The sequence below is a fragment of the Aristolochia californica genome, unplaced genomic scaffold (assembly GCF_029961685.1).
Source record: "Aristolochia californica isolate CCGP_79_NKW_82.1479 unplaced genomic scaffold, dmAriCali1.0.hap1 SCAF_16, whole genome shotgun sequence".
Classification (NCBI taxonomy): Eukaryota; Viridiplantae; Streptophyta; class Magnoliopsida; order Piperales; family Aristolochiaceae; genus Aristolochia; species Aristolochia californica.
The window spans coordinates 18,080,042-18,097,625 of NW_027181837.1; positions in this window are offsets into that span (position 1 = coordinate 18,080,042).

A 17,584-nucleotide genomic window follows, 5' to 3' on the forward strand; every position below is an offset into this window, starting at 1 on the left:
TAGTTTCGAAAGAAAAAATAATTTTGTTAATCGGAGTACTCTACAATGAAAATTGACATATGAAGCAACAAAAGTTAGGTATTAGAAACGATTTGTGTTGTTGGTAGTTTCGTTATTTGAGATTATTTGTACCATCAAGAACACAAATTTATATAGAGAAATTATGTTTTAAACGAAATCTCTTCAATCTATTTTCTAACCCAACAAACTATTTCTTGATGCGATATTTCAAAAGAGATATTAACATTGAAAAAATTAATACATAATTTGAAATTTAAGTTGATTTTCCCTTTCCTTTATTGAGTTGCTAATTTTATTGTTCCCAAGTTTCTTTTTTTTTTCAAACTTTAGTGCAAGTCTTTACCAACATGAGTCCTTTTTGCTGATCTTCTAAGTTGTTTTCCTTTTTTGTGTAAGATTGATCACTCTCATTAATCTATTGATTTAATGACTGTCTCCTTCTTAGTTGGAAGTACTTGTGTTGCTATTTTTTTTTACTTACATCATTGAGTTCATGTAAAATCTCTAATATTTTATCCATTTTCATTATTTTTATTACTTTAGAGCAATGTTTATTGACCTACTACTTGCAAAGAACAGGAATAGACCCAACATCCAGCACTAGACAAGTTTTTTTATTCTCCTAAGTAGTGATTTTTTTTCGAGCTACATTTAAATTGTGAGCAATCTCTCTTTTTTTTTGCCCTAAAATTGGACAATTTTTTTGCCTTGGAATTTGTGTGAATTTTTTTTGTTCAGACTAATGCATTTGTTGACAGGTGCATGGAGTTTTGCCGTTCGACTAGGAATCATGTTTTCTTCTTCCATATTTGTTTCATCCAAATAGGGTCTTTATGTCCTTTATATCCCTAGCTTGAGGGGGAGAAGTAGAAGAATAAATACAAGGAAAATGCATTTTATTCTACATTTAGTAAATTTTATATAACTATAATATTTAAGGTGAGAACAAAAAGAATTTTTCAGCCAAAGAAGTTTGAAGATTAGGAATATTTTTTCTTATAAGTTAAAGTTACAAACTCTAACTTCAAGGAGAGTGTTGAAAAACAAATATGAAAGGATTTTACATGGCTCTTACGAAAAATGAGTCTCATGAGACCAGTCAAGGAAGAAATTTAGCATTATTAGACCTTACTTTATTAGTGTTTAGGGTTTAGGGTTTGTTTTTTACAAGTTGTACTTTGGGTGTAATTGGGATATGAGTAGTTAAATTTAACTTAAGACTATATATTCTCCCTATTATAAATAGAGACCCAATCTACTTAATTTACTTCATTATAAATTAGTTTCTTCTCTGGAAATTTCAATAGGATTTTATAAAAACAAATGCTAGAAGGTAAACAGATCTTTCTTAGAGATTTTTGTGCGATTTGGGAGCCACAATGAGAAATTAATTTAATTCCTAATGAGATAAATGTCAATTTAATTTTAGACTGAGTTTCCTATTTTGGTCAAAGAGTTATCATGGCAGATTTGGTTATTTAAAAAATTTAGGCAGGATATCTTTTTGTTTAAATTGTTTTTTTTTGCTTTGGGAAGTTTTACTTCTATCAGATTGAGCATAAAAAATAAGAATTCTGTTGAAATTTTATCATATTACTCGTGGAATTTTACCAACTCCCTTTGCATAATTTCACTCATCTGTTTCATAACATTTCTTGTTACGCTTCATTGATTGATAAATTCTAGTAACCAATATGACAATCGACACATGTCAAGTTATTTTATCTATCTAGCAGTATGTGTTATGATCCATGCAATGAGAAGAGCAACTCTTAAGTTTTTGAAAGAAGGAGAGGGAGAGCCGCGAATTTGGAGAAAAAAATAAAGTTAAAATAAGTTACTTTACAGTTTCAAACTTCTTTTACATGTCTACTTCAACTCTTTAAATAGAGAGAGCAAAGTCACAACCCCTATCTATGCCCATGATTTATTTTGGGCTACACTACCCTTAAATTGTCAATCTAATATACCAAACCCTCTTACACCTGAATTTCCTAGTTTAATCTTATATATTAAATAACTAATTAACCTCTTGGTTCACTTCCATACTCACATTAGGGGCATTAAGGTGAATACCTTTCCCACGTCAAAGAGATGGCATATGGTGTAAATTAGTGTCTTTCTCATAAGGATGACATAAGGGTGTAAATAGATAAGATAATGTATATCTACTTATGTCTTTTCCTTTTGAGAGTTTGTAGCCCTAAAGGTAATGTAGTCATTGTAACCTTCCTTTATAAACTATAAATAGAGACTTAAAGCAAGGAGTAGATCATTAAGTCTCCCCTCTTCTCTCTCAAATCCATCCTTACACTTTTCTCTCAAACCCTCTCTCTCTCTCTCTCTCCATCTCCTTAGTCGTCCCTTTCTTCTCTTCCTTCTTCCTCTCCTTTTCTTCTTCTCTTCTTCGTCTTTCTATCCACTCTCACCCTCTTGACTGAGTACTTATCATGGGATCCTAAATCTAACATTGTATCAGAGCTTCAGGTTTAAGATCCTGAAATTATGATGTTGGTTAATCAAGTTTTTATCAATTCTATCAATGGAAGTTGAGGTATTGATCAAGGTTCAGTTTTGATCCTTTTTTGGCTCACAAAGATAAGTTTTTTTTTTCTTTTCATTTCCTTGAGATGAATGTTACTGTATATCTCGAAAAGATGAAAGTTTGTTAAGCATGTTTTGATTAAAAAATATTGAGTTACTACATCTTATATATTAGCTTCAACTTGGTTAATATCGATGTGTTTAATCCATGCTATCTTCGGTTAAAGAGATCGATTTTTAGACTGATACAACTTGTGGATTTTTGGTTATTTTTTTGATGAATGAAGCCTTGCTATTCCATTGTTTGTTCTATAATTGAAAGACTATATTTACATATGTTGAAGATTGAAGGTTTATATCATAGTTCAATTTTTTTTTTTTTTTAACTTGTGAAGGTGCTTGCATTGGTGCAAGGATTTTTTTTTTAAATACATGATGTTCTCTCACGATTTTGGGATTTTGTCATTAAGATTTGCTCTTGATCCTCTTTCCTAAAATTTAAAAAGAAAAAAAGGAAAGAAAAGGCTGGAATTACATGATTACTTGGCACATGACTTATAGAAGGAAAATCCCTTCTTTAGAAGATCCACAAGATTGATTCAGATCTCTTGTTTTTTTGGTATAATTTTACATACCTTGATATTCTCATTGGAGTATATCCCATGTGAAACAAGATTAGAAAGCCTTACCAATTTTGTTATTTAAGGAAAAAGGTAACAAAGGCTGGATCTTATGGTTAGTGGTTGGCGCCAAACAACTAGAAGGAAAAGTTCATTATTTAAAAGAACTCCAAGATATCCGAGATTTTTTTTGTGTAATTATTGATTACCTCCCTTAATTATCCCCTTGCCTAAAATGATTTAAGGCAAGTCAATGATTGAGATCGATTTATTGAAGTGGCAACTAAAATGTTAAATGAAGGTTCCCTATTTTTTATTTTTTATTTTGGAAAGTGGTTGATTGAAGGAAGATCTTCTTTGATTTGATTTCTTGATGAATATTCTTTCCTAAGTGAAAAAACATCACATGCCCTATCTATTTGTTGATTTTGGCCAACATGCACTCTCCTTATTTAGTGCATGATTAGTTGTTGCAAATATTTCTTTGATTTTTTGGGATATTTCTTTCTCCTTTCCCAAAATTGGTTCCGACCCGAGCTAGTTAGCTCTTCCTTTCCAAGTTGGTTCCAACCCGAGTTGGCCTTGGTTTCCCTCCTCTTGGGTTGGTTCATATTCTTTGTGGTTGCCTTATTGGCTTGATTTAAGGTGCTTCCATTACTCATATTAGACTTATAAATTCTTTTTATATGTCTTATTTGGTGGTTCCCTCTCGGGTTACAACTCTCTTCTAAGTAATAGATTTTTCATCTGTAATGGCCAAGACTCAACTTCTCAGCTCTTCGACACTTCTATCCTTTGATGATATAAGTGCCATCTTACTTCAGATACTAGACCATTCTTCCTTCACTCACATTGGGGTATCCTCTGATATGTACTCAAGTAATAGGGGGTACACCTTCTACCACCAGAGGGTGTGGTAGAAATTACAAAGGAGGCCGAGCAAGGGGCGAAAGGCCTATCTTTGGTCCTTCAAGGTCTGATAATTGGGTCTGCACTCATTGTAGTGGACAAAATCATTTAGTTGGAAGCTGCATGGAAAACCAGACTGGTCCACTGTCAACTAGGCCTCGGTTCATGTTGATAAAACTGAAGACAAACCTGAGTCACACAAATGAAAGACAATTATAACTAATGAAGATTATGAATTCTTGCAAAGATTGAAGACTATGATGATATCTTATTCTGCATCTTCTACTACTGCTGCCACTACCGTTTTAAGTATGCTCTCTGCCACTTCCTCATCTTTATCTTGGATCATTGACTTAAGAGCCTCCGAGCATCTGATAGGTAAAAAAATATTATATTCCATGTCTCCCTGTTTATCAGACAAGTTTGTTACTATACCTAACGGATCCTAAGCCAAAGTTTTTGGGAAAGGATCCTCCTCTGCTACACCTTCACTTCCACTTACTAATATCTTATTTGTTCCCCAATTTCCCTTAAACTTATTATCTGTTAGCCAGCTCACCAAACGTTTCAATTGCTCCATCACCTTCTCATCTTCTTCTTGTGATTTTTAGGATCTATCAAAGAAGTAGGTGATCGGTAGAGGCCATGAACAAGGAAGCTTTTATTACTTGGACCTGTCTTCGGTAACTAAAACTTCCACTTCTTAGACAGAGGCAAGATTATGGCATGACTGGTTCAAACATCTCTCAACAACACCAATTCAAAAATTATTTCATTTTTTAAAAATAATTTCTAGTTTAAACTGTGAAGTATGTCAGTTGAGCAAACACTAGAGGACAACAGACTCTCCTCGAGCTGAAATTAAATGCTTTGCTCCCTTTTTCTCAATTTACTCCGATGAATGGGGACCATGAGTGTCTCAAATATTTCACAAGTTAAGTATTTTGTCACATTTGTGGATGATTTTACTCGAGTCACATGGTTGTTTATGTATAAAAAAAGGTCAAAAAATTTCCTCATCTTTAAGTCCTTTCATGCCATGGTACAAACTCAAATTTGTAAAAACATACAAGTTTTTCATTCCAATAATGCCAAAGAGTACCTCTGGTGAATTTCAATCATTTTTTCAGGATTAGGGCATTATCCATCAGACATTATGTGCTTACACCCGTCAACAAAATGGTGTAGCCGAAAGAGAAAAATAGACATCTAGAGGTAGCCTATGGTATGCTCTATTCTATGAACATGACCTATTTTTATTGGCCTCACACCATACTTATTGCATGCTTCCTTAGTAATTGGTTACCTTCCTCAATGCTTACACATAAACCCCCTTATTCATTGTTATTTCATAATGAAGACCCCATCTCTCTTCCCTTAAAAGTTTTTGGATTCTTGTCACATCCCCCTAGAAGAGTAAGCATGATCCTAAGTCTCTTAATTGTATCTTCTTGGGTTACTCTCATACCCAAAAAGGTTATGTTTGCTATAATCCTTCTCTTCTCTGGGGATATTACTTTTTTTTAGGACACATCTTTTTAGTCTTCCAAAGATGCTCCTCCAGGACTCATCAGTTCAAACAATTTTGAGACTTGTTGTGCCACTTGATGCGGATCTCCTTCAACCCTTAAAGCAACAACCAATACCACACTTGTGGAGTTTACAAATCCCTTCGAGGTAAGCCCATCTCCTATCACCTAGCCACAACTTCATACTAGGCCCATAGCTCTACGAAAGGAACCTAGGACTTGCACTAGGCCCTCCACTTCTCATCTTATACCAAATTTTGTTTCTCACCATCGATTGTCTTCTCCTTGTTGTCAATTTATTGCATCCATTTCCCCTTTATTTGTCCCACAGTCATATCAGGAAGCTCTCAGACATCCAGGATGGAAAGTAGCAATGGAAGAAGAAATTCAAGCTTTATATGAGAATCAGACATGGATCTTGATTCCACTTCTCCGCTTCCTTCCACAAAGAAACCTATGGGCTGTAAATGAGTTTTTACCATCAAGCACAATCCTAATGGTTCTGTGGCTCATCTTAAAGACCTCATCGTTGCAAAAGGTTATACTTAGTGCTATAGAGTTGATTATGAGGAAACCTTCTCTCCAATTACCAAGTTAAACTCGATACGAATCCTATCATCACTTGTTGTAAATTCTTCTTGACTTATATATCAACACAATGTTAAAAATGCATTTCTAAATGGTGATATTGAGGAGGAGATCTATATGCATCAACCACCTGGTTTTGTTGTTGAGGGGGAGTTAGTATGCAGACTGAAGAAATCACTATACGGCTTAAAACAATCTCCTCAAGCTTGGTTCGACAAATTTAGACAAACTATAATGCGGTTTGGGTTCCATATATGCTTCGTTGATTATTCTGTATTTATCAAGAACACCTCAAAGGGAAGTGTATTACTGGTAGTTTATGTAGATGATATTGTCTTAACTGGTAGCGATGCGAAAGGAAGACAAAAAGTCAAAGCGAATATATACAAGGAATTCAAATAAAATGCCTTAGACTTCTGAAGTATTTTTTGGGTATTGAGGTCTTCCAGTCGAAACATGGGATTATCTTATCTCAGAGGAAGTATATTCTTGATCTACTAGAAGACACATGGATGTGTTAGGAATTACATGCCCTAATCCAAACTAACGAGAACAATAATAATAATTGCGGAAGAAGGAAAAAAACAATCATGATGTTGAATTTATGGAAAATAGAAATACTTTATTAACTTATTTTAATCATGTACAAAGAATCTCTATTTATAATAGAGGAAGGTAGTAGAGTCCAATCATAATAAAAATACCTTTGTCCCAATTACACCCAAACTCTAATACTTAAAAATATCTCCTAACATAATTAAATAACCCAAAATAAATAGAAAATTAACATAACTAAAATACCTTTAAACTTAAACTCTTTTGTGGGTCCATATCTTATGGGCTTGGGTCTATCTTCCAACATTCTTAGGTATGTGGGTCTTCCTTGGTCGTGTAGGCTTGAGCCCATCTTATGTGGATTCATATTTTATGGGCTCGGGTCCAAATTCCAACACTCTTAGATATGCGGGCCTTCCTTGGTCATGTGGGGGCCCGTCTTCCAACACTCCCTCTCAAGTTGGGGGTGAGAGAACATCTTGAACTTTTAATTTGCTGCAAATGATGTATAAAATCTTTTTGTATAAAATGGCAGTCCTCCATACTTCCAACATTCCCCCCCTCAAGCTGGGGGTCAGAGAACATCATGAACTCCCACTTTGTAGCAAATGATATATAGAATCTTTTTGTATAAAATGGCAGTCCTCCATATCTTTCAACACTCCCCCTCACGCTGGTGCTCTCGTTCATGAGGCCCAACTGGCTTAAGATAAGAGAGTAAAATCACTTAAGCCGTATGACATTGCTCCATAATCCAGTCAAATAACTCATGTTGGATGTTCGACACACTCCTATCTTCTGTAGGTAGTACCACTCCTATTAATGTAGGTAGTAGGTCTATATGTTGTTCGGAAGTGTAATAAAAAAAAACTTCATTACCGTGTCCTTGCACAGGACAACAACTGTCAAGTGGTACGAATAATAAATGTCAATTTATGGAGGTATAACATAGAGTTAGTAATAAACTCTTCCATCACAGTGAAATAACATAGATATCCTTACGAGTAGTGGATGTAGTAATAATCTCCTCCATCATGGTGATGTAACATATACTGAGGCCATCTCTTCTTCAATAATAATGTCTCATCCAAAGAGACACAATAGCTGCAGCTGAAATGGGCTTGGGCCCATATAGTACGACCATCTTCCAACACATATAACACGAATAGTAGATCAATATATCCAAGTCATGGAAGAAATATGTATAAAACTTGGGACTTGAACACGTATACCGAGGCAGAAACAAAAGTGGCAGTTGGGTTGACCTGGTCCGAGACCGGGTTGACGCGGTCCGAGTAACTCGGAATACTGGTGCAGAAGCATTAAGCTCGGGTTGCTTGATTAACTCGGCTCGGTTTGGGTTGGGCTGGAACAGGCGTGGGCCGGCGCATGATTAAATTTTTCTAACTTAGGAAAAATTTAATCGCAATCTTCTTCTTCTTCAGCAATGACAACAAACAGAGTGGACTCAGGAAAATTTAATCGCACAATCTTTTTCTTCTTCTTCGACAACAGTGCCAAACAGAGCGGACTCAGGAAAATTTAATCGCACACTCTTCTTCTTCTTTCTTCTTCGGTAACGGTGCCAAACAGAGTGGACTCAGAACCAGAGAGCATAGCTGGCGATGAACCAATGAGAGCGAAGGAGAAAAAATAGCAGTTCCAACCGCAACCTATTTTTGTCGTCCTTGCTATGCTGAACAGCTCGGGACAACAATGAAATAGTGATGGCAGAGTACTGGAGATTCTTCCGAATAGAGTGGTTGAATGAAAACTAGAGAGCAGAGAGCCATGCGAAGTCCGTTGTCTAAGGAAATGGCAGAAAATAAACCCGGGCAAACACGTCTCTGTAAGATACAACGATATCCGAGAGATAGCAACGAAGATCTCTCAGAGATCAGTGATATCCGGGCTGAAACTTTTCAGAGATAAGTGGCATTCCAGCGTGAGGCCAATGAGTTGCGAAGTTTTCGGCAGAGGAAATAATCCAGTGAAATAATTTCGGAATGACAACAAGACAGAAACAACAACGAATATATGATTTTGATGAAGAAACCTTTGGCTTGACACAATCGGGACCTTCTGAAATAAACAGAGCATCGTTGGAGGGCAACCTTCTAGACAACAACGCAAAATATTTTTCTGAAGATAGGTGGCAGCAACAACTCTGAAATCGGATTACAATAGTTGAGGCAGATAGATCTTCTAGAATTAAACCTTCCGATGATAGGAGCACCCTCCAAAGGACTTCCGATGATTAACAACCATCTTTTGATGTCTCTGTACGAAATACATAACTAGAGAAGTTTCTTCCCCGACGCCGAACGGAGCAGGAGAGCAGCTTCAGAGACAGAGAGATCATCACGGTCGCCGATCAAGAACCAGAAATAGAATAGCAGTAAAGAGGTGAAAAACTTAAATAACGGCTGTAGGGACTAAAAAAAAAAAAATACAACCGAAATTGCTACAGATAATAGATCAGAAAAAGGATCACATTATCTTTGTGGGTTGACCACGTCAACTCATAGAACCTACTCTGATACCGTGTTGAATTTATAAAAAAGAGAAATACTAAAAGGAAGATAGTAGAGTCCAATTATAGAGTACATGAACCTCTATTTATAATAAAGGAAGATAGTAGAGTTCAATTACAATAAAATTATCTTTGTCCCAATTACACCCAAACTGTAACACTTAAAGATAAGTCCTATCATAATTAATTGACCCAAAATAAATAGAAGATTAACATGTATAAAACACCTTTAAATTGAAACTCTTCTGTGGGTCGATATCTTATGGGTTTGGGCCCATCTTCTAACATTATTAGGTATGTGGGTCTTCCTTGGTCGTGTGGGCTTGAGCCCATCTTTTGTGGATTCATATCGGTTTAGGCCCATCTTCCAACACTCTTAGATATATGGGCCTTCCTTGGTCATGTAGGCTTGGGCTCATCTTCCAACTCATGAGAACAAACAACAAGATTTATACAGGTTTGCCTCAAGGTGAGACTACGTCTTGTCTTTAGCCGCTATAGTAATTCACTATAAAGATGGAATAGTTTACAAGAGAAACTGCACACACTTACATGTATTTTTCTTTAACCTCTCTTGGTTGCAACTAATGATGCTCCTCGAATGATTGAACCCTAATAGCGGTGCCCCAAATGTAAAGAGGAAACTAGGGCAACCGCAATACAAGAGTAAAATTCCCAAACTGCCCTTAATGATCCGCGTACCGACTCAGCGTAGGGCATTGATTAGGCTCCCCAACTTAACAATCTCCTACTTGGAGACTAATCCATCATCAATATCTCTTCTGCAGTGGCAACAACTTCTCAATCCTCAAAGAGAAGTACAATTGAAGTTGCACACAACTTCAGTTTCTCAATCATAATAGTCTTTATCAACATATTAGCCGGATTCTAACTTTCTTGAATCTTCTCACGTGCTAAGACTCCATCCTTCAGAGCTGATCCGATGAAGTGATAACACACATGTATGCACTTTGTTCTGACATGATAAATAAGATTATTTGCTAAATGAATAACACTTTGACTGCCACAATACAACACATTCTTCCCATGCTTGAGACCTAATTCTTCCCAAAATGACTGCAACCATACCATCTCTTAGCTAGCTTCAGTCACGGTGACATATTTTGCCTCAATAATGAAAAGTGCAACCATCTTCTACAAATTAGAGACACAACTAACTGTTGTACCACCCAATATGTATACATATCCAGTGGTACTCTTCTTGCTATCAATATCTCCAATCATGTCAGTATCTACATAACCTTGTAATTCCAATTTTGACTTTCTGAAACATAAGGCTGAGTCTGCAGTGCCTTTCATTTACCTAGATTACTCATATATCTGCTCACAACTCCCACTGGATCAGTTATGTCTGGTCTAGTGCACACCATGGCATACATGAGTGCCAATAGTAGAAACATAATGCACATTGGCCATGTAGGCTCACTCATGCTCTGTAGAAGGTGACTGCTCCTTAGATAGCCTAAAGTGACTAGCCAAAGGAATACTTACTAGTTTTGCATCATTCATGTTGAATATGCTTTGCACCTTTTTCACATATTTTTCTTGTGACAGTTTTAAGACATCAATGTCCCTAGTAATCCTCATCCCAAGGATTTGTTTTGTAGCAACCAAATCCTTAATTGAAAACTCATTGGACAAGTCCCTTTTCAACTTATCTATTTCCTATTTGCAAGCCCCTGCTATCAACATATCATCAACATATAGCCGTAGTATGATGTAGGAGTCATCAAAGTTCTTCACATAACAGCAATGATCCGCCTAACACCTCAAGAAACCATTACTACTCATAAAGGTGTCAAACTTCTTATACTTGTCTTGGAGCTTGTTTAAGACCATACAAACTTTTTGGAAGTTTGCACACCATTTTTTTTCTTTCCTTGTGCTTTGAAACCTTGTGGCTGCATCATGTAAATTTCTTCCTTCAAATAACCTTGAAGAAAAGTTGTTTGTATATCCAACTGCTCTAAGTGCAAGTCTTCATTTTCCACCAGTCCAAGCACTGTTCCAATAGTAGTCAATTTTACTACCGAAGAGAAAATCTCGGTATAGTAAATGCCTTCTTTTTGTTGAAAGCCCTTTAAAACCAGTCTTGCTTTGTACCGCTTGCTATCATCATGTTCATTTTTTATGCGATAAACCCATTTATACTGCAAGGCATTCTTCCCTTTTGGTAGCTCAGTCAATTACCATGTCTGATTGGATAACAGTGAATTCATCTTATCCCGCATGGCTAACTCCCAATGAAATGATTCATCAACTTGCACGACTTCCTCATAACTCTCTCGTTCACCTTTATCAGTCAACAAAATATAATTCAATGCAGGGGAGTACCTCTGTGGTGGTCTGCTAGTCCTGGTAGATCTCCTAAGTTTAGTCACAAGAATGTTATGATTTACTTCTGGGGGTATGTTTTGCTGGTCTTCCTGAGCAATATTCTCCATCTCAATAACTGGAAGATCTCTCAACTGAATCACTTCATTACTTGTGCTCTCAGACTCTGATCTCAACTTGTCTTTATACAAGGCACCTTCATTGAAGATCACATCCTTGCTCCTGATAACTTTACGACTTTGGACATCCCAGAAGGGATAACCAAACTCGATACCACCATAGCCAATAAAGAAACATATGTTAGATTTAGCATTAAGTTTACTTCTAACAGTAGAATTAATGTGAATATAAGAAACACAACCAAACACTTTCAAGAAATAAAGGTTTACCTCTTTGCCGATCCAGACTTCTTCGGGTATTTTACAATCCAATGGTGTTGAAGGACCTCTGCTGATCAAATAGGCAGTGGTGCTAATACCCTCAGACTTGAACATCTTAGGCAATCCCGCATGCAATCACATGCTCCTAGCACGCTCGTTCAAGGTCTTGTTCATCCTCTTAGCTACAACATTTTGTTGAAGTTTTTCAAGAATGGTCTTCTTCATCTTGATTCCATTATCAACACAATACTGCTTGAAATCATCATCTATGTATTCTCCCCCATTATCTAACTGAAGACACTTTACCTTCAAATCTATCTCATTCTTAAGCATTGCTCTCCATCTCTTGAATGTATTAAAAACATCATTTTTTTTTCAGGAAATAAACACATACCTTTCTACTTGAATCATCAATAAATGTCACATACTAGTTAGAACCACCAAGGGAGGTAATTGTTGAAGGCGCCCACACATCTGTATGAACCAATTCCAATTTTATTGTCTTTTGCTCCTTTCCAGCCTTAGAAAAGCTAACCCTTTTCTGCTTACGAAAATACAGCCTTCACACAAACTGTTGTTTACAATTTTCAACTTTGCTAGCTTCCCTTTGGACTAAAGCACTTTCATTCTCTTCTCACTCATGTGACTGAGCCTGTAATGCCACAAATCAGACTAAGTAACAGCATCAACAATTGCAATTGTGTCTCTGCAACTGGAAGTGATGTAAAGAGTTCTAGTTTTAACTCCTTGTGCAACAACCATGACTCCCATAGTAACTTTCTAGGCAGTGTTAGGATCCACTATGAAGATGAAATAGTTTACAATAGAAATTGCACACACTTACAAGTGTTTTTCCCTAACCTCTCTCACCCACAACTAATGATGCTCCTTGGAATGATGAGTGATAAAACCCTAATAGCGGTTCCCCCCAATTATAAAGAGAAAACTAGAGCAATCGATTTATAAGAGTGAAATTTCCAATATGCCCTTAATAAAATAGCAACTAATATATTGTGGACCTAGTGGGGGATCTGTTCCCACACCCCCGAGAGAGGGGCACCCCCCCTCCCCCCTCCCTTCCAACCCCACGTCAACCTACGTACTGATTCAGCATAGGGCATTGATTAGGCTCCACAACTTAATAGGCAATACCATTAAAAGTCACATTATGACCTTCATCATCAAGTTGCCCTACTGAGATCAAATTACGTATAAGTTTTGGTATATGTCTCACCTTGTGAATTTTCCACATTAACTCGTTTGACATTCTCAAACTAACATTACCAATACCGACTATATCCAAGGGTTCTCCATCAACAAGATACACTTTCCCGTGATATCCAACAACATAATTCTCCATGATTTCACGGTGCGTAATGGTGTGAAAAGAAGCCCCTGAATTTAACACCCAAGAGTCAATATGGCTATCAACCGACAAGAGTAAAACATCTTGTACTTCTTCAGTCATCGTATTTGCAACATCGTTTCTATTTTCATCCTTCTTCGATGCTCTATAGTTATTCTTTATGTGACCAAACTTGCCACAATTTGAGCACTCCACATTCCTTCCGAATTTGGACTTGGATCTTCCATTCCTTGACTTCCCTCTACTGTTGCCCTTGTTAGAATTCCTCTCAAAGTTCCTGCCCCTACAATTGACATTTAGGGCAAAATTAGATGTCGATGATTCTCCGAAGACCTTTCTACGAACTTCCTTCACAAAAATGGTATCCCGGACATCATTAAAAATCAACTTCCTGTTGCCTACAGAGTTGCTGACCGCAACCATCATAGGCTCCCAACAATTTGGTAGAGATGCCAAACAAATTAAGGAACGAACCTCATCATCAAATTTAATATGAACGGAGGTCAATTGATTGATAATCGTGCTAAACTCATTTAAATGTGTTGCTACAAATGTATTTTCTGTCATCTTTAAATTGAAGTATTTTTCATGAGATGTACCTTTTTATTTGTGGAAGGCTTCTCATATTATCCGATAGAATCTTAATTATCCCTGCTGTGGTTTTCTCTGAAGCCACATTATGAGTGATGTTCTTCAACAGTGTTAACCAGACTACTTCCAACACTTGTCTATCAAGGAGATTCCACTCATCATCTTTCATACATTCTGGTTTCATATCCAGAAGTGGTGAGTGCAACTTTTTACTGTATAGATAACATTTGATCTGTATCCTTTAGAACGCAAAATCCATACCATCTAACTTGTTGATTCCAAGTACCGATCTTTCTTTGCCAGCCATTGCTCTCAATCATGAGCCAAAGCTCTAATACGACTTGTTAGGAATTAGATGCCCTAATTTCATACTAACTAGAGCAATAATAATAATTGTAGAAGAAGGAAAAAAAACAAATACAAGAACAAAACAACAAGATTTAAACAGGTTCACCTCAAGGTGAGACTATGTCCTATCTTTTGTCGTTGCAGTAATTCACTATAAAGATGAAATAGTTTACGGGAGAAATTGCACACACTTACATGTGTTTTTCTCTAAGCTCTCTTGGCTACAACTAATGATGTTCCTCGGATGATTGAACCCTAATAGTGGCGCCTAAAATATAAAGAGGAAACTAGGACAACCGCGATACAAGAGTAACAAACTGCCCTTAATGATCTGCATACTGACTCAGCATAGGGCATTGATTAGGCTCCACAACTTAACAGGATGATGGGATGTCGACTGACAAATACTCCTATGGATGCTAACACCAAGTTGTGTGCAAACTTCAACAAAGATGTGGATGTAGGAAAATATCAGATACTTGTTGGAAAACTCATCTATCTAATAATAACCAGACCAGATTTAGCATATGTCGTAAGTGTGATTAGTCCATACATGTATAAACCACAAGTTATTCACTAGCAATCTCTGGAGAGAAGCCTCCGATACTTAAAAAGAGCTCTCGATGAAGGACTTCTATATAAATGTCACCATCACCTCAACATTAAAGGATTTGCAGATGCTAATTGGGTTGGATCACCTGATGATAGGAAGCCCACCTCTGGGCATTTTACCTTAGTTGGAGGAAACTTGTTTACATGGAGGAGTAAAAAATAGAATGTGATTGCTAGATCCAATGTTGAAGGAGAATATAGGGTCATGACCCATGCAATCAATGAGCTTCTATGGATCAAATCTCTCCTCACTGAATTAGGGTTCCACAAAAAAACCCTATGGAACTTTATTGTGAAAACCAGGCAGCTATCCACATTACTTCAAATCCAGTTTTCCACGAGAGAAAAAAACATACTAAAGTAGATTGCCACTTTATACGAGAAAAATTTCAAGTTGGCAATATTGCTCTCAGACATATTTCATCTCATGGAAAAGCAGTAGATATACTCCCGAAGTAGGTCACATCCAAGATATAGATCACTATATGCAACAAGTTGGGCATCTATGACATTTTCTCTCCCCTGGCTTGAGGGAGAGTGTTGGAAGACATCTGATAGGGGCATTAAGCTAAATACTATCCCCAAGCCAAAGAGATGGCAAAGGGTGTAAATTAGTATCCTTTTTATAAGGATGGCACAAGAGTGTAAATAGAGAAGATGATGTATGTCTACTTATGTCTTTTTTTTTTAGAGCTTGTAGCCCTAATGGCAATATTGTCATTGTAACATTCCTTCATAAACTATAAATAGAGACTCAAGGCAAAGAGGTAGATCATTAAGTTTTCCCTCTTCTCTCTCAAATTCGTCCTTACACTTTTCTCTCAAATCCATCCTTACACTTTTCTCTCAAACCCTCTCTCTCTCTCTCTCTCTCTCTCTCTCTCCATCTCCTTAGCCGTCCCTCTCTTCTCTTCCTTCTTCCTCTCCTTTTCTTCTTCTCTTCTTTTTCTTTCTCTCCTCTCTCACCCTCTTGGTCAAGTACCTATCATGGGATCCTAAATCTAATAGTTACTAACACTAACATTATAGGCAAAGAAAGAGAAATTAGAAGTCAAATTTTATCTTACCTTATGCTACTATGCTACCAATTTCAGTCTTGACTTTTTCTACTTCTAGTTCTAACTTCTTTCTATAAAAAAATAAAAGAAAAAAATGATTCTTGACTTACAAAGTAAACTGATCGAGCTTTCATTCAAGATATGATCTACTACATAAAGCTCTGCACTTGATGGATCAAATTTCCTGTGAAGTGACACCTATTTCCAATGTGTGAGGGTACTTTTTGTCTAACCTTTGCTAATCCGATGAGGATTTTATTTTGTAGAAAAATTGAATTGATGATATGTTTGATGCGTTAGAAATTGGACTAAAAGAGCTTTTCGAGAAGGTATAATTTGTGATATAAAAATAATATCTCCTCATTCGAAATCAATTTGAAGTTCAGGTCATAGAGGTTGGCAGTGCAAACATCAATGAATGGAAACAATACCAGCTTTCGCTCCACCAAAGCTTGGTGTTGTACAAGAAAGACACACAGGGAAAATCTTCTCACAAAATATAGACAAACTTTTCACCAATCTTCTCTTTATCCCTTGAATCAAACAACTTTGACAATGTTACACCCATGAAACCTAATGTTAAGTTGTGTGGTGGAACTGGCAGTGTTGTTGATGTTGGTTGGTTTCAACGATTAGTTATGAAACTGATCTATCTCACAGTTACGAGACCATATATATCTTAGTCAATTAGTGTTATCAATCAATATATGTATCAACCTCAACAATCGCTTTAAGAAGCATTGGAAAGAATCTTTCGGTTCCTAAAGAAGAGTCCATGACAAGGATTGTTTTAAAAATGTCATGGGCACAACAAAATTGAAGGTTTTGTTGATGCAGATTGGGTCAGGTTTCCTAATGATAAGAAATCTATCGCTGGCTATTGCATAACAATTGGAGGCAATCTAGTCACGTGGAGGAGCAAAAAAAAAAAAAAAAATGGTGGCAAGATAAAATTATGAGGTTGAATATCGGGCTATGACACTTGTAGTGAATGAGTCGTTATGACTGAGATCATTCATCACTGAGCTGGATTCCGGATAACCAGGCCCATACAACTTTATTGTGATAATCAGGAAACTATCCATGTTGCAACCAATCTACTCTTTCATGAAAAGACCAAGCGTATTGAGATAAACTATTCCTTTGTTTGGAAAAACTCCAACCCAGATTAATATTTATGCAATATATACCTTCGATGAATCAATTGGCAAACATTTTTACAAAAGTTATTGATGCAAAGTCACTCACAGATACATGCACCAAGCATGGAATATTTGATGTTTTTTCACCAACTTGAGGGGGAGTGTTGAAGACGCTCGAGTGGTATATCATGTAATTAAGAGAGTGAGTGACATATGTTATAATTAATTATAATTTGAGAGTTATTTTTTACGTGCTTATGTGCTAGGGCATTCAAGCCCACCTATATAAGTAATATAGTGAGGGGGAGGAGGGTGATTTAGTTCCTAATTTTCACTCCAACTTGTATATCTCACAAGCTCTCTTCATCTTCTCTTCTCTTCTTTCATCCTTATTCTCCTCAATTCTAGTTCATATGGATTAACCCCAAGAATT